Genomic DNA, 24,088 nt, shown 5'->3' with positions numbered 1-24,088 from the left:
CATGTCTCCCCTCCCTCCATGCCTTCCTTCCTCCTGTTACTGTTCCTGCCCCCACAGTGTCTCCTCCCTCCTTCACACTCGCCTTGATACAACTCCAGTCTTCTCATTACAGTCTTCGTTTGTGCCTTCGTCCGGCTTCTCTCCCTCTCAGACGTCATCCCTCCAAGCCTCCAGCACCACCACAATCTTTCAGTTACTCCCAAAGCAGTAGTAATTCCCTTTCTCATTCACCACACATATACATGGTTTCTTTTTCTATCCCTACCTTCCCCTATGGTCCCTTCCTCTATCCTCGCGTTCCCCTACCACTACAAACCCTCTCTTTCCCCCAAACTAGTAGCAACTCTTCCTTCACTCGTCCACAAATGACCACAGTCCACTATCTCTCCCTGCCTTTATTTATCATTACAATCCCTTTCTTTCCCACAAAACCTGTAGTAACTTCTTCCCCATTCGTCCACACACACACACACACACACACACACACACAGTACCTCCCCCCTTCTCTCTCTCTTCTTTCTATCTTTCCCCCTCCGCCTTCCCCTATCACCACAACCCCTCGGTCCCTCTCTTCACCCCAAGCTAGTAGTCAGTTCCTCACTCGCCTACACATACGCAACCCTCTCCCTCTCTCCCTATCTCCTCAAGTTAGTGGTGATTCCCTCTCCTCACTCTGCTACACATACAGTCCCCCCCTCTCCCTTCTCTCTCTCTCTCTCTCTCTCTCTCTCTCTCTCTCTCTCTCTCTCTCTCTCTCTCTCTCTCTCTGGCACCCGAGTAATCCAGTGTTCAGCATGCAGATTCAATAAGAGGATGCGATGTGGTTGCTCCAGACGCCAGAACGACTTTCCAAACAGACATGCAAGTGAAGCTGCGATCTTACGGCGCGAAGGAGGAAGAGGAGCAGGAGCAGGAGGAGCAAGAGCAGAAGGAGGAGGAGGAGGAGGAGGAGGAGGAGAAGGAGAAAGAGGTGTGAAGTGGGAAGAAACGGGAGATGGGGGAAGATGAGGATAAAGAATATGTTGTTGGGGATGGAGGATGAAGAGATGGTGTAGGAGAAGAGGGAGAAAGTTATGGGAGGAAAACGAGGAGATTGAAAAGATGAGAAAAAGAAAATAGGGGGGTGATGGTAGTCTGATGAGGAAAAAGAGGAGGACAGGGAAAGAAGGAATAACAGATGTTGACTGTGATAGAGAAGAAGCAAAGAAACGGGAATGAAAACGATGAGAGGGAACAAAATGAAGGAAAATAATTGATGATGGTAGTGGCGATGAGGAAAAAGAAAAGGAGAGAGAAAAAAGGAATAATAAATGGTGACAGTGGAAGAGGAAGACCAGAAAAACGGAAAGGAAAAGAGATAGGGGAAAAATAAGAATAAAGAAACAGGAGGTGGTGTTAATAATGGCGATGATGATAATAATAATGAGAGCAACGAACGGAAGGAGAAGGAAGAATGGGATACAAAAAAAAAGATGATGGTGATGGTGGTGGAAGAGGAAGAGGAAAAGGAAACGGAGAGAGAGATAGAAAAAAAAGAGGAAATGGAGAAGGAGTAAGACGGCGACAAAGATAAGGAAGATGGAGAGGACAAGGACGAAGAGAAGGAAGAGAAACAGGATGCGACGTTGACGAAGAAATACAAACTGCGCCTGCCCTGGTCCACTACACCCTGCTACTGCTACGGCTGCCGGTCTCTCCCCCACAACGCCTTCACACCTGCAGCACGGAGGTTGACAAGCTTCTCTGGCCATGCTGTGTGTACGGTACTGCGCGATGATGATGATGATGATAATGATGATTACAATTATAAACAACCACTACTGCCGCTACTTCTACTACTACTACTACTACTACTACTACTACTACTACTACTACTACTACTACTGCTACTACTACTGCTACTACTACTACTACTACTACTACGACTTTTACTACTACTACGAATACCACCACCACCACCACCACCACTGCTACTACTACTACTACTACAACTACTACTACAACTACTTCTACTAATACGACTGTTACTGCTACTATTACTGCTACTACTACTACTAATAATAATAATACTAACACAACCACTAACATAACTACCACTCTAACACTACCACTATTACTATTACTAATGATACAGACGACGACTATTATCACCATCTATATCACCATCATCAAAACAATTACGAATATACCATCACCTAAATACCATATAAACAGTCACCGAAGTACCTACACTGATCGTTAGCAATGCGAGTATTTTTCCATCAAGGAAGAGAAAAACAAACTAAAATGATAATAAAAAAAAAAACACGTTCGCCAACTAATAGGATCACGTGTACAAATTCAGTCCAATTACGGCAGCGCGATCACCTCGGATCTGACAACACCTGCTGGCGATCCAAAAAACAAATATACTACTTGCATGTTTTCCAGACGATTCCAGGAAACGTTCCAATTACAGGGTGATCATCGTAGCACGTCCAACCTTTGATGTGCTTGTGTGTGTGTGTGTGTGTGTGTGTGTGTGTGTGTGTGTGTGTGTGTGTGTGTGTGTGTGTGTGTTTTATTCACCCACGGTCGTCTGCTAGTCTCGCAACATAGCTAGCATACTTACGGGAAGATCTCAAAGCTCACAGTGACCAACCTTTGGGTAAAACTGACACCACTCCCGCACCACACACCAGGACAGCGAAGTCACATGGTCATTACCCCTCGGCTTGCATCCCGTGCCTACTTGCTGCTGGTGAACAGGCTACACGTGAAAAAGCCTGCGTTAACAGACCTGACCTGACCCGACCAAACGAGAGCAGACCAGACCACGCCAGACAAGACAGAGACCAACAGACTGGCAAACACGGACAGTTGAGCAGACAGAGAAGATCACTGGACCACAAATAAAAAAAAAAAAAAAAGTTAAAATCACGTGACCTACAGCATTAAAGAGAATCATAATTATTATTCCCTCCCATCCACTCCTCCACACACACAGACACACATACATACATACAGACAGACAGAGACAACCCCAACAAGAACCGTCACACTGTCCCTGCTGGTCACCGCGTCCCCTTCCTCCACATGGACCACTCTCGCGGGGCGCATCCATCACCCCCACTCTGAAGCCTGCCAATAGAGTCTCTTTGATCAGTGTCCCCCGCTCGACGACGGACCCCAGCAGCGTGAGTTCGCGGGCTGCTTGGGGCTCCTGGTCGCCTGGAACCCTGGAACCCTGGAACCCTGCCAAGCGCCTCCGGGTACCGACAACCGTTTTCCCTTCGCCCTCAAACTAGCCACTGCGTGAGGGTCAAGGCTGCTCTAAGTCATGTTCTTGAGAAGTATAACCTGTGCCTGGTTCGGTTCAGGTGTCATGTGTCCCCGTCCCGTCTTTAGTAGTTGGTAATATAGGTGTGAATTTACTTTTTTGTACGTTGTTATGTAACAAAGCTTCTCTGTCATGTCTCCTGAGTCTGATAAGTTTTTAGTAGTAAATGCTATTAGTATTATTTGTCTTTCATGCTGCAAATGTAATGCGCTGAGGTTAAGGCTTCTGTGCCATGTTTCCCAGCGAAATAAATTATACTTTTAGTGCAGTTGTAATGTTCGTGTGCATATTCTTTAGTAGTAATATTAGTGTTGGGACGAAGTGTTTGGTTTGAATATGTAAAGATAACGTCATTGGTTCGAATTGTCAACTATTTTGTCACCTTCAAGCACCCAAAAGAAAAAGACGCAAGCTTCTTTCAAACAATTACACGTTCTCGTGTACTGAGATGTTTTGCCTTGATGTTTTTCACCTTATTCCTCCATTCATCTTTTTATTTCAGAATTCCACTGGAGCTGAGGCAGTGACGGCAGGAAGGGATGGAGAGCTGTCATAACTGAGGCTGCTGATGATACTGGCGACAGTGGCCGTGGTGCTGTCGACCACTTCAAGGGTGTTGGTGGCGGCAGGATAGCGGCTCGTTCTCTGTCCGTGTTCACAAAGGCACGGAAATCGGCTGTGTGGAAGCGTGCGTCTTATCGGTCTCGGCAGCGCTGGTCCTCGCGTCACACGGGCGGCGGGTGTAGCGGAGCATCAAAGGTTTGCTGCTCCGATGAGTTTCGCTTCGTCAGAGTATCACCAGTTTAGTGTTTTTGAATTCCTGTCAGAGGAATTATTATTACTCGTATCTCGTTATAACTTGTTTTCTCTCGTGGTTGCCTTTGGGGATTTGCTGTGCACTCTCCTCGCCAGTCAATCATGCCAGGTATCAATTCACAGCGGTCACTTCTCTCCATTTGTCATCTTACGTTCCCTTATTTTCTTTATTCCCTTATTTTCTTGTGTATTCCTTCTTAAGTATTCCTTCTTTTTCGTGTCTCCCTTACGTTATATACTGGATAAATTTATGGCTGGAGATGATAAGTGGAAATAGGTCGGTATGTTTTCTATAGGGACAACAACATGTAGGCCTAATGATTTCTTGCAGCTTTTCTTATTTTCTTACGGTTTTTTTTTTTTTTTTTGTTAAATACTGTACTACAGGTTATCGCATTAATCTTTATAAAGATCTGAATTTAGCCTCATGACACTGACCTTGGGTGACAGTACGTTTTCTTGTGTTGCTTTGAGTCTTGCCAGCACTTATCACCGTAACGAGATGCGTCACACTGTTCCTTGACGCTGCGAACATATTTGTCATGTCACGGTTCACCAACGCAGTCCATCTACGGCCCCGTTCGTCCTTGTTCAGGTACTATTTGTTGTTCGTGTGCTTCAGAGCATAGCAATTATATCATGTTTATATTAGTGTTCGTAGGTGAGTTGGGGAAAAGCACTCACAATCGAAGTACGCCATGGTTAATTATGTGATCTAGCGCGACATCATTAAAGACATATATCCTTGTAATTTAATCATCAAAGGCTATCCGAGCTGTACTTTTTGAATGTGAGGAATGACAAAGAAAAACGCATTATCTTTCTGATAGATATTGATGACCAGCCACGGCTCGTGTGTGTACTAAGATAAAGTAATTATACAAAACCAAAACCAAGGGTGTGACTCATCTGCAACTGTTATGATGAGCACACCGTGAGAGGAGGAGGAGGAGGAGGAGGAGAACAGAAGAGAATAATGATGATGATGATGGATGATAATGTGAGTAGTAGTAGTAGTAGTAGTAGTAGTAGTAGTAGTACCTAGAAGTAGCAGTAGCAGAACCTAGCAGTAGCAGTAGCACAACCACCACCATAACCACAACCACAACCACAACCGCCACCGCCACCACCACCAGCAGAAGCAGCAGCAGCAACATCAGTATTAGGCGGAGTAAAGGAGAGGCTGGTGGTGGCGTCCTGAGATGAAGGGCTCCCGTCTATATTGTGGACTGGCCTGGCCATCTTTGCCCGTCAAAGAGCAGGGAGCCGGCCTTCCAGGTAACAATGAAGCCATATGAAGCCTCGCCAATACAGCTATACTGGTGGCGCGAGGAGGAGGAGCAGGAGGAGGTGGAGTAAGGGGAGCACGAAGGAGACTAAGACGACAGGGAGAAAACGAAGAGGAGGGCGACTAAGAAGATGACGAGAAGACGAGGACGAGGAGAATGATGATGATGATGATGATGATGATGATGATGATGATGATGATGATGATGATGATGACATCGACGAGGAGGGGAAATATGTAAGTCGGTTTTCATCGGGGATAGTCTACTAAACTTATGTAATAAACAAACTACGTGCGTGTTAAGGAAAAGAACAGTAAAGAAAAACTCTCTCTCTCTCTCTCTTTCTCTCTCTCTCTCTCTCTCTCTCTCTCTCTCTCTCTCTCTCTCTCTCTCTCTCTCTCTGTAAAATATATCAGCATGAAATGAGGAAAAAAATTAAAAGGGAACTTTTTTTTTTTCTGTAAAAGTAAACATGGAAATCTCAACAGCAAACTTGGATAGCGGGATAAAACAAGACTATTACTTCATGCTGGTGTCTACTAAAAGAAGAGATGGATAAATAGCGAATCATTACTAAAATTGTGATGACGCTGCGTTTGTCAGATTGAGGGATATGTAAAGAAAAATGAGCGGCAGCAGAAATTGGATAAGGAGGATTGTGAAGGAAGTAAGAAATAACAAGTGGATGACATGGATGAAACTAATAAAAAATAAACCAATAAAGAAACACTATTGTAAACATTTCAACACTTCCACAGCTAGACAATTGCCTTTTACTATAATCATCCACAGATTTCTAGATATTTTGTACTGCAGTCACTTAAACTATTCTGAACCCAAGAAGACGCGAAATTAACTTTTCTTCTGAGCACCCATGTAAACAATTACTTACTGTGCTTTGAAGGTTGGCAAATAACCATGACAACGATTGGGTAAATTAATAACAGTCAAAGAATCCGACCTTTTGCGCATGTCTGTCTCTTATGCGTAACAAGTTATTAGCATTTCTCGAAGCAGCTATGAGAAAGGTTTTATTTTTGCATCATCAAAAATAAATAAATAATAATAATAATAATAATAATAATAATAATAATAATAATAATAATAGACTGTAATTATGGTGAAATAAGAAAAAAATAAAACTGTGCGAAAGTTCAGAAAGGTTAGAATAGGGAAAGGTTTTCTCCCCTCAATAAAAACAGTCCGCGCTGGCAACACATGGGGTTCCTGTATCGATTCCCGAACTGGTGGGCCTCAAAAATATTCAGTGCACTAATACCCTCATGTATATGCGGTCCCTGAATGTGATGCGGAGTACATGAGTGTGACGATATTAAGAAAACAGTCACACGGGTTGGCCAAACTAAAATGGGAGTGGACTTAACGGCGGGATCCAACCTGTGATTCCAAATCCATTCCGATCTCTGCCTTGTGCGTATGAATATTCATCACTGTTTGCTACGCCAGACACTCAGACAGAAAAATCACAAAGAGGAGTGCCGCGGGCTTAGTAAATATGAGGGGAAACACTAGTCTCCCCTCTGTGTGTGTGTGTGTGTGTGTGTGTGTGTGTGTGTGTGTGTGATTGCGCCTGACTCGCTATCTGTCCTGTACTTAAATGCAAATAAAGGTATAACAAACTAGCAAGAAAAATATTGGTGGATATATGAATATGCAAGCCCTAATACATTAACTCGCCTTACATGCCCAAAAGTACACAAAGGAGAGAAGAGGAGACCAGCCTTGAAATATGATACGTTACTTGTAGTCTCCATTTATCTATCAAACATGACGGCCGTATCAACTGTTACTTACTAGCTGTTCATCTCTCTAGCTCTGTATCCTAAAACAGGGCTTTTTATCCTTCTAACAAGCTATCGTTACCAGCTTTTTATACCTCTAATTGCTTTTATTCACCAGCTTGCTAAACCTTTGTGTTTATCACCACATACAAAGTAGTAGCAGTTTAGTGACTAAAAACACAATATAAAAAATTACAATCTCGTTTCTGTTAAACTTGAACAAAAATAATGTCTAGTAGAAGGTTAATACGTAGATGAACACAACCTAACCATTATAGCATAAGAAGAATATAAAAACTACAAAAAAAATGTAAATCTCAATAAAAGCTAAAATCCAAGAATATAGAAAGCTAAAAATTAAATGGAAAACAAGTGGAAAACTATACAACACACACACACACACACACACACACACACACGGCAGCGCAGCGTGGATACAGCTGGTCGGCAGAAGCACCGCCGACTTCATAATACAGCCGAGAAAGACGATTCCGCGCCGAGCAAATCTGATTACCGGGCAGGCTACCGGCGGATAAACAGGAAAAGGAGAGTTTAAAGCGGCGGGGAAAAAAGAAAAGAAAAACCCTTAGCGGCTAAAATTTACTCCCAAGATTTTTATCCTCTGAGCGTCTGTATATCTGTCTGTCTGTGTTCCTCTCTCCTCTCTCTCTCTCTCTCTCTCTCTCTCCTCTCCTCTCTCTCTCTCTCTCTCCTCCTCTCTCTCTCTCCCCCTCTCTCTCTCTCTCTCTCTCTCTCTCTCTCTCTCTCTTGCATATCCACGTATCCAGAGGCGCTCATGGAACCGCGGCTAACTGTGTGAAGCGGCACAGAACAAAGAGCAGAAAAGTGACACGCGTCTGCCCGGAGAGCGGTGTCACTGGGAAGGCTGGGAGAGTGAGGGACACTGGGTCGGGTCAGGGGGGGGTGACGGGGACCGGGTCAGGGTGTGGCGGGGGGCGAGGCAGGACACGGTAGGGCGAGGCTGGGGAAGTGGGAGCTAGCAGTAGGTACAGGGCTGGAGTTGGCAACACTCGCCCCTAACAAGGTTACCCTCACCCCTTGGAAACACTCGAGGGAATGTGGCAATAAAGAGGAATTGAAAAAACACCAGAAAATGGAAAACTGAAGATAATTGGATCTGGTGAAGTGGCTGCGGCGGGGTCAGGCTCGCCAACCCGCAGGGAGCACCACCCCACCCCTTAAACTCTCGCCCCCCCTCACTTCTTCCCTACCACGCCTACCACGTCACTCGGTCCCCCTCTCCCGACCCCCAACACTGATGCCGGGCAGGGACACAGTAGGGAGTGAGGGGAAAATAAAAAAGGTCAAACAGAGACAACATTTGTAACACTCACTAGAGACAACTGAGGTGCTGGTGTTTATTCTCCACGCTGCCATTGTTGTTCTTCTTGTTCCTGTGGTGGTGGTGGTGGTGGTGGTGGTGGTGGTGGTGGTGGTTCCCGATATTAATATTAGTTATATTTTTTTTTCTTTTTTTTTTTTTTTGCAGGTAGCGAGTCAAATACAAATAGGAAACACTGGGAGGTTGTTCATGGAATGTTGTGCTCGTGTTAGTGGTGAGAATAGATAGAATAGTGGTATTATAATAATAATAATAATAATAATAATAATAATAATAATAATAATAATAACAATTATTATTATTATTATTATTATTATTATTATTATTATTATTATTATTATTATTATTATAATTATTATTATTATTATTATTATTATTATTACTATTATTAATATTATCATTTACTATTATCATCATCATCATCATCATCATCATCATCATCATTACTATTTCATTATATCATCATTATTATTGCTATTATTATTATTATTATTATTATTATTATTATTATTATTATTATTATTATTATTATTATTATTATTATTATTAATATTATTATTATTAATATTAATATTATTATTACTATAATTATCATCATCATCATCACCATTATCATCATCAGTGGCTTGATTGCACTAACGGAATGGAAGAAGAAAAAACATACAAGAGTATCGAGAATAAAAAATAGCATTACTATGACAACTCTAAGTAAAAACAACATAAAAAATGTATGCTGGAAGGAAGAGTAGAAAGGTCACAGCATCCCCTTAAAGCCAGATCCCCATACATGCTGCTCCAGATATAAAGTTTTAAAACTCCCATATTCAGCTTTTAAGCGACCATTAAAACCCTAGGAAGCTGACCTGAAGGCAGAATGAACACGACTACAAGAGGACCCTCCTCGGGGAACTGAACCCCTTAACAGGACAGTCGCGGTAAGAACGTAAGTTGGAAACGTTACCAATCAGGCCAGGATCACCGAGGCCCCAGTGATTTTTATTTCCCCCGATTCTTCACTGTCCCAGGTCACGGAGAAAAGGTCGAGTAACATTTCACATTTTACTTAGGTTGGATTTAAAGACTTTTCCTCAATTTTAGTTCTCTGATATGGTAAATATGTACAGTTCTCTGGGTTTTGTAAGGAGACTGTCAGCAGATCAAGGGGTTCAATTTCAAGGAGAAAACTTTAAACACAGTGGAAGTGAATGATGAATGCTACTCTGTTTGTGACTATGACTCTAAAGCCCGTATTCAGAAAGGGTTTATTTTCAAAGGTTACAGAGACAATTAACTGGGTTCTCAAGACTGTTTCTCCAGTTCATAATGTAAAAAATGTTATTGATATGTCACTGAAACTATATAAAAAAAAATCAAAACCAGTGTCACTGCAAATAGAGTCTTGTGAAAGTAGTGGAGGTGGGGCTAGAAGTGTTTCAATATATGGTCCTGTATGTATATGTATGGTATAAATCTACTACAAATAATTCTTGGCCAGTCAGTCTAACCACTCAATATCTCTTCCTCTCTACAAAACATACTCATATTACGATCCCAACATACGACACCCTTGCAAATAATGACATCGGTAGCAAAAAAATAAATAAATAAAAAGATGACGGGGGAAAAAATATATATATACACGTAGAAAAACAAGATGAAAAAAAAAAAAAGGTAACGATATCATAAAGTTAAGTCTTGATTATTTCGTGAAAGTCATCTCTAAAAAAATGTCTTAATTATAAAAGACAGGTAAGGAAAAATAAGGTGAGTGAAAAAGCTTCCGTTAGTGACAAGGAAGGAGACAGGAGGAGAGGGGAGAGGAAAAAGAAAGCATGCACCCATTCTAATTACTGCAAGAGGAGAAGAGAGCAGTAGAAAGAGAGAGGGAGAGGAAGGAAGAAGAGGAGTAGAAGAAAGAAGAAAAAGAAGAAGTCGTGGGAAATGGGTGAATGGAGAAAGAAAGAAGGGAAGATAGAGAGGAGGAGGGAGGAGGAGGAGGAGGCTGCAAGAAGAGAGGAGTGACTAAGAAAATATAAAAAAGGATAAAGTAAAAAAAATAATGAAAGAAAGGAAGTAAAGAAAGAAAAAAAACAAATAAACAGGACAAGTATGAAAGTAAGACGAGCGAAAAGAAAAAAAGTAGGAAAAAAAAAGAAAAAGAAATTAATAAAAAGAAAGGTGAAGAAGGAGGAGAAAAGAATAAAGGAAGAAAAGAATGTCCATGAGCGTGGCAATCAAGGACAAAATTACGAGAGAGAGAGAGAGAGAGAGAGAGAGAGAGAGAGAGAGAGAGAGAGAGAGAGAGAGAGAGAGAGAGAGAGAGAGAGAGAGAGAGAGAATGATAAAACAAGACTAAAAATACGAACAAGGGAGGAAGGATTACGGGATGCGAGAACAAAGGAAGTGTATGAGATGAGGGCGAAGTGAGAGGCGGAACAAAAAGAACAGAAGGATAATGACAAATGAGAGAGAGAGAGAGAGAGAGAGAGAGAGAGAGAGAGAGAGAGAGAGAGAGAGAGAGGAGAGAGAGAGAGAGAGAGAGAGAGAGAGAGAGAGAGAGAAAACAAGAGCATCATTCCATCTCCTTATTCTGTCAAACCTTCTTAGCCTGTCTGTTTTTACTTTTCATTAAATTTCTTTTCTGAATCACCCACAGCAATTCTTCCAACACCACAACACTAAAATAAACACAACAAACAATTAATATACATTCAAGATAACAGTAGCATTTTCCGCACAGCAATATAACTGATTGACTATTCGTGGCTGTATTGTCTACCTCCACAATTAAATTGAAATAATGAAATGCATCAGAAATATAGACGGACCATTTTAAGTTCTTGGAAATTGTGGCAAGACAGAGAGGACTGGAGAAACTGCTTACGTGGAAGAGTGGAAAGAAGAACAACTAGAGACTGCCAAAGAGCTAAATTCATGGGGTTCTCTGGAAAACACACAAGATACATGGTAGCAGAAAGTGTAAGGATGGCAGACGAAAGAGAAAAGAGCCATGATTGCCAACATCACAGAACTCATGAGTATTACCAACAAGCCCTGAATCATGAAGCGCCTCCATCAACCCTCCACATCGCCCTTCCTTGACAGACGCAGTGGCGGCATTTTAACGCTACCGGTTAATTATAAATCATTAAACACAACCCCGTACTAAATAATGCAGGGCGGAACAGCTCCCAGCGCGGGCAAATTAAACAAAGCGAATGAAGGGAATTACAGAGAGACAGAGAGAGAGAGAAGTGAGTAATAAAGAGAGGAGGGAAAAGTGGTTATACATTTTTATCAATAACCTGATCATCCACCAATGGAGAAGTGATTTACGTGCGCTGAGTTTTATCTCACTTTAATGCAGAATTTTACCTCTGAAGACAATGGCGTGCTTAAATTTCTTTCCCGTCTGGCGATACACCTTAGTATGATAATGCGGAGGGAATGTGTACAAGGGAATGAGACGAGGCTAATTAAAAAATCTTATGGCTTGCTGTTAATGGAGAACTGTAAGTCTCTCTCTCTCTCTCTCTCTCTCTCTCTCTCTCTCTCTCTCTCTCTCTCTCTCTCTCTCTCTTTCTGCGTGGATAAAACGGCCGGAGTGACGAGATAGAATTAGCAAACCTCCCCTCTAGAGAAACACCTGGTGGCTGCTGATTGAGTTACCTGGCTAGCAAACTCTCTCTCTCTCTCTCTCTCTCTCTCTCTCTCTCTCTCTCTCTCTCTCTCTCTCTCTCTCTCTCTCTCTCTCTCTCTCTCTCTCTCTCTCAATGTAGCAACTAAATGAAAATAACATTACTAATATGAATATGTACAAAGAAGTGACGATCTTAAAAAGCATTATGTTTCATAACAAATAAAAACCTAATGATAAGAAAAAAAAAAGTACAGAAAGTGTCATAAAAAAATAAAAGAAACACCAGATTAAATAGAACATCATAAAGCATTTATCATTGCAATTATATTACACGATACTACTTTTTAATAATACTCAGATTTTTAGATACATCTTAGCACGTACCTACCTACCTACCTACCTAGACACACACACACACACACACACACACACACACACACGCACACGTATACAAGAGACACTCTAATTACGTCTCCGTGTGTGTCGTCCCAATGAAGCACAAACAGGAGAGGAATCTGTCGACGCTTCCGGCAAACTGTGCGATCTTTTGTGTCAGTAACGATGTGCTTCGGTAAAAATTGTCCGTGACCTCCTGTCCTGCCTTCCTCCCGCCTCTCATTCCGCGTCGCTTTTCCACCACTTTCTCCCCATTTTGCTCCACTCGTGTGTGTGTGTGTGTGTGTGTGTGTGTGTGTGTGTGTGTGTGTGTGTGTGTGTGTGTGTGTGTGTGTGTGTGTGTGTGTGTGTGTAGAGAGGGAGCGATAGACTCATGGATGAATAATGGAGGGGTATATGTCTGGATAGATAGATGAATATACATCGGTTAGGTCGGTAAGTGGATAGGTTGATAGATATACAAATAGATCAAATAACTATCGTGGATGGATGGACGGATAGATGAATAGATAGGTGGACGGTAAGTGGGAAAATGACAATATTAATAACAGCTGCAGCAAAAATATTCATAACTAAACGAACACAAATATTGCAACGACAGACAACAGTAATCTTACAGAGACAGACAGACAGACACTCAAACGACGAGAAAAATAGATACGCAGACAGAGAAGGAAGACAGACAAGATACATATAGAGAAAGAGAGGGAACATAGACAGGCAGAGAGAAAAGAGGGAGAAGAACGGACGGACAGACGAGACACAGAGAGAGCACAGACAGAAAAGAAATGCGTTCTCTTTCTCTGCCCCGCGACACTTTCTATGAGTTATCTTGTCCTTGCTTCCCAATCAGAAATACCGGTGAAATATTTCCCTCGGAAACTCAACTTGCAACAAAGCAATTTTCGGAAGATGGGTTCCCTCGCAGGGGGACGCAACCCACCTGCCGGCGCCACGGGGGAAGGAGCCTCAAGCCCGGGCGGACACAGGGGCGGGAGTGGCACCGTTCCCAGGGCGACGGCCGGGACAATACATTTCTCGTGATATAAATTGATGTCTCAGGGAAGATATCGGGTGCGCGAGACTCAGGCCGTGATAAGGCGGCAGCTAATGAAGTGTGACCCGGGGAGGTGAAAAGAGAGGGAAGGAGAGAAAGAGAGAAAAAGAGGAAAAAGTTACGGATGAAAGATCTGGCCGCGAGGTAATGGCGGTGTGGTTTTACTCCGTGTGACACTCGGGGCGTAGAGGGGACATTTAGGGCGGATAGGAGCCATTTAGGACAGAAAGAGGGACCATTCCGGGCACAAAAGGCGCGACCAGGAGACACAGATGCTCCCGCCACGATCAGCGGTGCAGCAACACGACGAGAGTTACGTTGGAAGGAGGGGAGTGAAAAGTATAAGATGAAGGGAATAGAAACTAGAAGAGCGGTTATGGGAAGCAGGCGTTGTTGAATGGAAGTTTTACAATGGCGTCCAAAAAAAATGAAAAAAAATAACAGAGAAGGAAGGGATTTGAATTAAGTGGTAAGGGAAATTTTCTACCCTTCTGTTCCGTTGGTTATTTGTATACTAGAACTAGTGTTATTTGTGTCTATTTGAGGTGCAATAAGAGTGTAATAGGATGGATAGTTGGGATAATTTACACACGTACTACCATAGCGTTGTAGGAGACAAGAGCGTGTAGAAAGAAGATACGATAATGACAGGAATATCATGATTGCTAATAAGTCAAATGCATTCCTTATTAGGCAATCCTTTATGCGTTCACGACTAATAGATGTCACGCACACTGCATCACACACACACACACACACACACACACACACACACACACACACACACACACACACACACACACACACACACACACACACACACGACTTCATCCAAACTTCATCTTCGCTCCACCACCACCACCACCACCACCACCACCGCCACCACCAGCATTCCGCCTCCTAGAGTCTCGCTGCTTCCTTCCCTCCAACACTGACAAGAACCGCATTGTTCACTCCATTAATCACGCCTGTCTGGGATAATATAATTAAAACTTCGTAATGAATTCCACTTGCCCGTAATTGGATTGTAAATTTTTCGAGGGCAGTATAATGAAAGTCAGGAACAATAAGTTGGACAAGCAGTGACTTTTCTCTCGTGCTCTGACACTAACATCAAAGACTAATTACCAGACGCCAAAGTTCTGTCAGAGGACGTCGAGCAAAATAATATAATTAGCGAAAATTGCGAACAGGTAAGAGGAGGGCGAGGAGGACGAGGAGGAGCAGGCTGGAGTGTGAGGCAGCGGACTGAGGTATGAAGAATGGCATAGAGAAAGAGACAAAGAGAGAGAAAAAGACAGAGACTGAGAGATAAAAACAGATGCTGACTACTGCAGTGTTGGAGGAGGAGGAGGAAAATGAAGAGGAGGAGGAGGAGCAGGAGGAGGAGGAGGAGGAGGAGGAGCAGGAGGAGCAGGAGGAGGAGAAGGAGGAGCAGGAGGAGGAGGAGGATGAGGAGGAGGAGGAGGAAGGAAAGGTGTGGTTTAAATGTGTTTGAAGATTTTGTTTACTGCTACGAGGTTACTGCAGTGACTCTCTCTCTCTCTCTCTCTCTCTCTCTCTCTCTCTCTCTCTCTCTCTCTCTCTCTCTCTCTCTCTCTCTCTCTCTTAGCACTATGAAATTCATAATATTATATAAATAACTAATTTTTATAAGGAGAGTCTGGAGGGAGAGAGAGACAACTCTGGTAAAAGGAATGGCTGGTATTGCATCCATTCCACAATCAATAGTTAGTAATTGGATACTGCTCTCAGCTCTCCAGCCAGCCATTCATCATAATCTATTAGCGGAAAAGGGCTGGTATAAATCCTCTTTTATCGGGCTGGCATGATAGGGTTACACTTTTGTAGCCTTTTACTGACTCTGCAATTGCCTTTAATCTGGACCGTTGCTTCACGTTATCCATATCTCCTGCTGTACAAGAGAAACAGAAATAGTAGTTAAATTAGTAATGTCTTACAAAATGTTTCTATGAGAATTCCTCTGATCATTATTCTTTCATCTGTTCTCATTAGCCACAAAGGATTACCATCTCCATCTCAGTAAGTTCTCCCACGAATATCTTACCTAAAATTATTCGACCAGTGATAAGTTCCCCTAACCTAACCAACATATTATAATCATATTTATCAACGTTAAATTTTTTTGAGAGAAATTCTTATGGAGGAAATGTTAGTTACGGAAACATTTCAAAAGGTGCCGGTGGATCTTCAGGCATACGTTATAAAATACGAACTTACATAAACAGGTAGAAAGAGAGCGCTGAGTTCGACCTCTACCTCATATGACAAACAGTGTAACCACTTTATAGCATCGACGAGAGACAGGGAGGCAGGGGGCATTAAAAATGGAACAAAAAGGACGGGGGAAAGGCAACCGAGAGAAAACTAGAAATACAATGGAAGTGAAAACCATTACGAATGTGTCAAAAAAAATTAATTCAGATTTGTCAAGGGGAAAGGCATCAGCGGAAGTGAGGCAGAAAGACTTAAGAAATTGACTTCCATTCTACATAGTGCCTGTGTGTGTGTGTGTGTGTGTGTGTGTGTGTGTGTAATTATGTAGGTATGCAACTGCATCAAAGCGGAAGAGAAGACGGAGGAGGAGGACGAGGAAAAGACGATAAGATGGAAGAGCAGAAGGAAGAAGGAAAAAGACAGAGGACGAAGACAAGAATGAAGAGGACAAGGACGAGAACGAGAACGAGAAGCAAAAGTAAGAGAGGAAGAAGAACGGGAAGGAAGACAGTGACGACGACAACAATTAAGAGACCACCATGTAAATTACAGAACAATCTTACACAACACAATCTAAACACACACACACACACACACACCAGAAAACAAAACACTACATGTACACTATCATCTACATCCCTTCCGTCTCTGTGTTACGAGGATGGAGACACAGAATGGTAGAAACAAATAAGCAAAATCATATTACGTCCTTTGAAGAGCTGCTGCCTGTCTGTCTGTCTACCTACCTGCCTGTCTCTTCGCTCGACTCGTGTTTAGGTTAGCATTGTGTTGTACTGGGAAGTGATGAGGACAGGAGGAGGAGGAGGAGGAGGAGGAGGAGGAGGAGGGAGGAGGGAGGAGAGAGGAGAGGGAGAGGCAGAAGAGTAGTAGGGAGAGGCAGAGGAGGAATAATGGAAAACGAAAATATTAAATGAGGTAAATGAGGAGAGGAAAAATTACCGACGACATAGAGAGGGAGACGATGATACGGGAAGGAAGGAAGGAAGGGAGGAAAGCTGATAAGTAACATGAGAAGAGAAGGTAACTGTGACGATGAAATTTCCCTGACCTGTGTTGCTTTCATCTTATCCTTAAATGAGCTGTTCACGGGGAGTCATTTTTAGGGTGGAACAAGATAGGAGTGGACCAGGTTGGGGGTTTACAGAGGTGAAGTCCACAGGTGAAGAGAGGAGGAGGAGGAAGAGGAAGAGTAGATAGTAGGGTGGTATAAGACGTAACAAGGGGACAGAAGGAAAAACAGGTGAAAAAATATAGAACAAAGACGAGCTAGGAGGGAAAGAGAAAAGGGAAAAGGAATAATGAGAAAAGTATGGAAGCTAGAAGGTGGGGTATGAGAGAAAGCAAGAAGACTGAGAAGAAACTAGATGAAGCAAATACACACAATACAGAAAAATATTAAGACGAACCAGGTAAGAGGAAGGAAGGATAAAAAAAAAAAAAACAGAGAATAAAGGAATGAAAATAAACAAACTAAGGAACAAGGACATGAAACCGTAAGCAGAGAAAATTAAGATGAGAGAGAAATGGGAATTGGGAAAAATAAAGGAGAAAAGACGCGACTGCACGAAGGAGAACATGAAAGAGGAGATTAAGTGAAATAAAGATGAGGGGAAGGAAAAATAAGTGATGATGAATGACATGGAGGACAGAGGAGGGAGGCGAGTCATTGCTCTAATATTCTGCTTTCATAAGCGTTGCATGATTAATAAATAACGTCATCATTACCGTAATCCTCCTCCTCCTCCTCCTCCTCCTCCTCCTCCTCCTCCTCCTCCTCCTGGTACATTATAATTTTCCTTCTCAATTTCCTCTTCTGTTTATTTTTTTTTCTTGTTCTTCCTCCTTCTTCCTCCTCCTCATCTCCCTCTTCCAAATTAAAGGTTTCCTCCTCAATTTCCTCTCCTTACTTTTTTCTCTCTCTCCTCTTCCTTATTTCCTCCTCCTCTTCCTCAGCAGCATCGTCGTGAATTTGATACTATAAATGTGTTTCTCGTTTTTAACTCAAAGTACAGACAAGAACATTAACACAAAGAAACCTCATTTGCATCATCTTCCCATTCACTACAACTGTAACAAATGATAACTATTACAACACACAGTAACTTAAACTAATATTAACCGTAACAATATTCACTATTCCAATTTTTAACAATCCGTAACTAGAGCAACTCATTCACTGTATCACCTTGTCCTATCCCTCCATATTTAACCCACTGACTGACAGCCATATCTCTCACGAATCTAGCTACTTCATCTCACTTTTCCATACGCCACACCTCCCCACATGACTCCCACACTGACAATCAACACCCACGATCTGCCTCAGTCGTGACCACCAAGATGTACCGAATGCATGAGTGAAATTTTGTGGTGAAAACATGACTATACTCTGCGGCATAATTATTTGATGCTCCCAAAAATGTTGACTATTTTGTTAAATAACTCTGATGTTCCTAGAAAATTCTGGTTGTATATAAGATTAAGTTTCATTCGTATTTCATATTTTGCAAGCTGCTTGATGCGTCTATAGTTTTTGACCGCATTTTGTCACCTAATTGTTAATATTAATATAAACATTCTGATTCTATATTTTGATAAGTAGCTAGGTAATGTTTAATGTACAATTTCTTTATAATTTGACTGTATTTTGTAACGTACCTTTTTGATGGTCCAATAGTCTTGACTGAATATTTTGTCACATCACTTCTTGATGTCCCTTGAAATTTTTTTGTGTTTACTTTGCGACGTAAATGCTTCATATCCCCACAGAAATTCCGAAGGCTTGACAGGAGTGGCGCTGAAAAATAGGCGGCGTGCATGAGGATCATAGAAATGGCAAGCTGCGAGTCACACACACACACACACACACACACACACACACACACACACAAAGGTGCAAACACAAGCACTCCCAGGTAGGTACAAAAAATAATAAGAAGGGAACAATGGCGGAATCTCTTCACAGAAAAGGCGCTGACATTTCACCCAGACAGACGCCACGGAAGCAATAGATTCTCATCAGCCGCCCCCCGCCGCCCCGAGCACGGGCTGACAACTGACACTTGTCTCTCTCGCAGGAGGAACGGAGATTGGAAAGGTTTGGAGTTTGAAGAATGGGGGAAAGAGAAGTCTCAAAACACGAAGGTGGAAGTGACGGTGAGGAGAAGGAGAGAGAGAGAGAGAGAGAGAGAGAGAGAGAGACTATAACATGCTAGACCATACCAGACAGAGACACAGAGATAATGGACTGCAGCAGAAAGAAGAAGAATGCTTTTTAAGGAATTGAATCTCATGAAAGGTAAGGCAGAGTGGATGATAAATTTGAAGTTCACAAATGATAAGGAAGTAAAATAAATGACACGAGGGACAGAGAGAGAGACAGACAGTGAGGGAGAAGGAGGGAGAGCGATAAGGAAAATTAGACGAGATGACAAAGGTTTAAAGATAAGAGAAAAATGATGAGACAAAAGACGTCATCTTGGGCAGCTATGGAAAATTATATCAGATGGAAAAATGCACATGGATGGAATTGAACCGAATGGAGATAAGATATTGCTGAAAAGGACTGCGTAAATATTACAGATTTCACGACATTTTCACGAGTCCACGAAATTATACTTAGAAAGCCTGCCAAGTTATATTAATGTGAAAATAAAAATAATCATAACATGGAACAAATTACTCGTATTTTGGTGGAAAGGATTAAAAAGATATTGGGCATTTCACATATTCACGAATCCACGAAATTATATCTACAGGAAACAAAAGGAATTATCAATTTAAAAAGCGTGCGATGGTAATGAGGAAGTCAATTCTAACTATTTTGAATGCTAATGCTAATTTTTCCATTGCTATTTGATATTAGTAACAAGACGATATTACTGGTCTGAAATATGACTGCAGGCTTCAGTGGACTAAAAAGTTGGGACTACTTGATCATTGCTGTTGCTGTCAGTGTGTCTCGAGATTACACTCTATACTTGGATCTGAATATTTCATCAAACTTAAGGAACCATTCCAGTAAGAGGATTAAAAAAGACACTTTACATAATCAACACTGTAGCGTCCTTCATTTTCTTTACTACTACTGGTCACAATACCGCAGCTCCTACAAATTTTATTTTCAACACTATTACTGTGACACCACTTCCACAACAATGAGCTGCAATATCTTTCACCCTCGCCGCCACCGCCACCACCACCACCACCCCCACCATTGTTGAAGCCGCAAGAGAGGAATTAAAATACAATTTTTCTTGGGAAAATTAATGAATAGATAATGGCGCCTTTAAGATCATAAGGATGACCTGACTTATGCTAAATACACACACACACACACACACACACACACACACACACACACACACACACACACACACACACACACACACAATTTTTGCTGATGTTCACGTTGTTTTGTAATCAGTAAGTGAGTGACTTTTATTTGTTTAGTTATTTCTATTTGATTTCTATTCATTTTCTAAGTCTTCTTTCCTAATCTCTCTTCCTCCAATCCTTCCCTTCATCTTTCTATTTCATCTTATTTTCCACAATATCCTCGTGACCTCTCTCTCTCTCTCTCTCTCTCTCTCTCTCTCTCTCTCTCTCTCTCTCTCTCTCTCTCTCTCTCTCTCTCTCTCTCTCTCTCTCTCTCTCTCCCACCTGTGCTCAAGGAAGGTAATTGGGTTCGTGAGCTCCTGTGCAGGAAAACACGAACACAAAGGCCCATTATACCATCTACTTCAGCCACCATCACCCTCCTAGTCTTCCTCATATTCCTCCTCTTCTTCCCCCTCCTCCTCCTCCTCCTCCTCCAATATGCGCCACCACCACCACCCTCGTCGTCTTTCTCTTGTTCCCCTCTTCCTCGTTCTTCATATCCTCAGCTTTTTATGTTCCTTTTATCCTTTCATTATTCTCACTCGACTTTTTTCTTTCCTCTTCATTTTTTTTCCTAGATTTTTATTTATCTTTTTTTTTTTTTGCCGTAGTATAACAATATTTCGTGGCTTTATTGCAGTTTTGGACAAAAAAGAGATACGCATAACTGACATTGTTGCTCCTCCCTGGCGTTGGATGTCTGAGTATTACTAACCATAATTTGACCTGTAAGATACCGATGATAATAATAATAATAATAATAATAATAATAATAATAATAATAATAATAATAATAATAATGGAAAAGACAGACAAAAAGGAATGGGATTATTGGTTGAAACTGCAAACTTATCTTTTACGTGCACTATAATATGATGTCTATCTACCGATCAGTCCTAGAAACACCTGTTATCTTATGTTTACTTCCAGAACTAAGCTCGCTCTTGATTTGGATTTTTTGTTATTTTACTTTTCATCTATTTATATTCTCATTTATTTATTTATTTATTTATTTATTTCATTTCTTATTATTTCCTTTTGTTGCGGAATGAGGCAAATTAGCAGGCTTATCTTCCCTTTTGTTTTTTTTTTTTTTTTTATTTATTTTTATTTATTTTTTTTTTTACCTTAACCTGCCCTCTCCATACGTAAAAAAATAAGGACAAATAATAAATATACAAAAGCATCAACATTTCCTATACCATCTTCATCACCACGCTTCCCATCATCACCACATCAACATCTTTTTAGTCACATTATTACTGGCCGCGGAGGCAAACCATTCACCTACCCATTGAAACCATCACACTTGAGATCTTAACAAAAAAAAAAAAGAAAAAGAAAAGAAAAAAGCACAGCACAGGGCTCAGGTAGGCAAGCACGGAGAGGAGAGGAGGGGGGATGGAGGGCAGGTATGTACAGCAGGTAATCAGTCTTGCTCTCGCGGTGCAAAAATTCACCTGGGCACGATTGGATTCGCCGTGGATTAGTCTCGAAACATTAACTCCGAGGCTCGAAGCGCTCCCCGGCGAGGCTCCGAAACCGGGAACGAGACACTGCCAGCTACATATACAAGACCCAAAACACCGCCCCGCCGTAATAGAAGGCACGATTTTCACTCTAATACCACTAAGGGCACTCGGCCATTACCCAGGAGGCTCGACACAAATAGTAGGATTCACTCCCTCCCTCCTTCCCTCCCTCCCTCTTTCCTTCCTTTCTTCCTATCCTCCTTACCCTCCCTCTCCTTTCCTTCTGCACCCTCCTCTCCCTACGCTTATGCTTCACTACCACCATCATCATCATTGCCACTATCTTCAACATCACCGTAAAGTTACTTCCTAGTACACGCATATATACACGCACAACGGGAAGAAGGAAAATTATTACCACCTTCAAGAAATACACCAGCCTCAATTAAGCCATGATGAAAAAAAAATAAAACCGTTATTCCCACAAAGCTCGAACATGTACTGAAAAAAAAAAGCATTAACACACGAGAGGAAAAAGAATAAGTGAATCAATCTAGGCTAAACACATACATGCACTAATAAACAAAACAAAAAACAGTAACACCCGCAACAAAATACAAATAGACCCAAAACCAAACTATTCCCTTAACAGCAGCAACAGCAGCATTAGTACCCCCCCCTTTAAAACAGACCCCCGGCACAGGCAAAGCAGCAGAAAACATCCAAACGTCCCTTTCACTCCCTTTACAAACACCCTAGAACCCCTTAAGACTTCTCCTAAGCTTCCAATACTGTCCCAATACTGCCCCGATAGCCGCCTCCACCACCACCACCACCACTACCACCGCCCCTAGTTCCAGTACTTAAAGTCGGCTTGCTCGGAGGAGAGTATGGAGAAGGGAGGCACGAGAGAGAGAGAGAGAGAGAGAGAGAGAGAGAGAGAGAGAGAGGGGATGGGGAGAAGGGAGGCAAGCTTAGGAGGGTTAGATCCACCGTATTATTCCAGGGCCAAGTTAATTATTCTCGTGAGGGAGGTAGAAAAAAAATTCCTTATGCGACTCAAGCCTTTGATGCTCGAGTGTTCGGGGGGTTTTGTGTCAGAGAGAGAGAGAGAGAGAGAGAGAGAGAGAGAGAGAGAGAGAGAGAGAGACACACACACACACACACACACACACACACACACACACACACACACACACACACAGCGACATAAATACGAAGGCACGACAATATTTCTTAAGACAAACGTGCAAACTTTTCCTTTCGTTCAAGTTTCGCCAATCACCGCACCTTCCCACAGATCACGGCATGTCTGTAATGGCACTGCCTTAACGTGATGGCCACACTCCCTCAGGCCCTGAGCTCTGCAGTGCTAGGAGGAAGACAAAATAAGTGGGGATTCTTGTGATCGTAGGTAGGAAAAAATTTATGTCTATATTATTTAGACCGTCCTTCAGGTTGTCTATTTCGCGTTTTTCATAGCGATAAGGACTAAATTGAGGCTAATGCTAATAAACTAATAAGCGGAATGGTTGTTAGCCCCTCCCTTCTCCGTCACCGTCAGAAAATTAATGAGATTCCAAATATTCCGCTTCTTCTAAAACTTACAAGCAAGAGGATATGCAAGAGTGGACCTTGTGTGGCATTGAGTTCCTACATATAGCAGGCAAAACATTTTTCAACGAAGTTCCATACAAGCTAACTGAATCTAATATAATATAATGTAAATCCCGGTGAAGTTTAAGAGTCCTGAGAGATCTTGACAAATTTGCTAGAGCCCTCAATCAGTACCCTAGAGTAATAAGAGAGTGTTCTAGATAGTGATCAGTCTCGTCATATACTATTCTCATCACCTATGTAAGGTTTAAGTAGTGAAGCCTAAGTTACCACTGCTACATATAACGTACAGCTGCGCTTCTTTACACTTCCTGATCACGATAAATGCGCTAACCTTTCTTTCCAAGGAGATGGCGACAATAAGACTACCTACACCGCGGGACATTGTTGTGGTACTGCAGCACACTCAATCTGGCGAGTGTTCGGCTCAAGGTTCGGCTCCTCCCTTCGTTAACAACTGTAAATCGGAAGTAACACTTGATTTCACGTATCAAATATTCTAATACATTTTTATAAACAATTCACCATATTGAGAAGTTAAAGAACATCGCTATTAATTCAACAAATTACAGGATACGAAACCACTTTCCCTCACAGCAGCACGACCTCGACATTTCATCAGTCTTTTATTCATATATGCCGAGCTGTCCATGTTCGGCTATCATGTTCCACAATCTG

The 24,088-nt window shown here is 42.0% G+C and overlaps 1 long non-coding RNA gene across 1 annotated transcript in view; it reads right to left on the bottom strand.

Moving 5' to 3' along the window:
• LOC135106468 (uncharacterized) overlaps nucleotides 1-23,822 on the bottom strand; it is a 54,167-nt gene extending 30,345 nt beyond the window's left edge. The window contains exons 1-2 of the long non-coding RNA XR_010271330.1: nucleotides 23,745-23,822; nucleotides 18,600-18,738 (exon numbers count right to left, since the gene is read on the bottom strand). This is a non-coding gene — a long non-coding RNA (uncharacterized LOC135106468). The remainder of the gene's footprint in view (nucleotides 1-18,599; nucleotides 18,739-23,744) is intronic.
• Nucleotides 23,823-24,088: the final 266 nt, after the last annotated feature.

This window comes from Scylla paramamosain, chromosome 2, assembly GCF_035594125.1.
Source record: "Scylla paramamosain isolate STU-SP2022 chromosome 2, ASM3559412v1, whole genome shotgun sequence".
Taxonomy (NCBI): Eukaryota; Metazoa; Arthropoda; class Malacostraca; order Decapoda; family Portunidae; genus Scylla; species Scylla paramamosain.
Note: the sequence above shows the minus strand (reverse complement) of the source record. Positions and strands in the feature narration are given on the sequence as shown.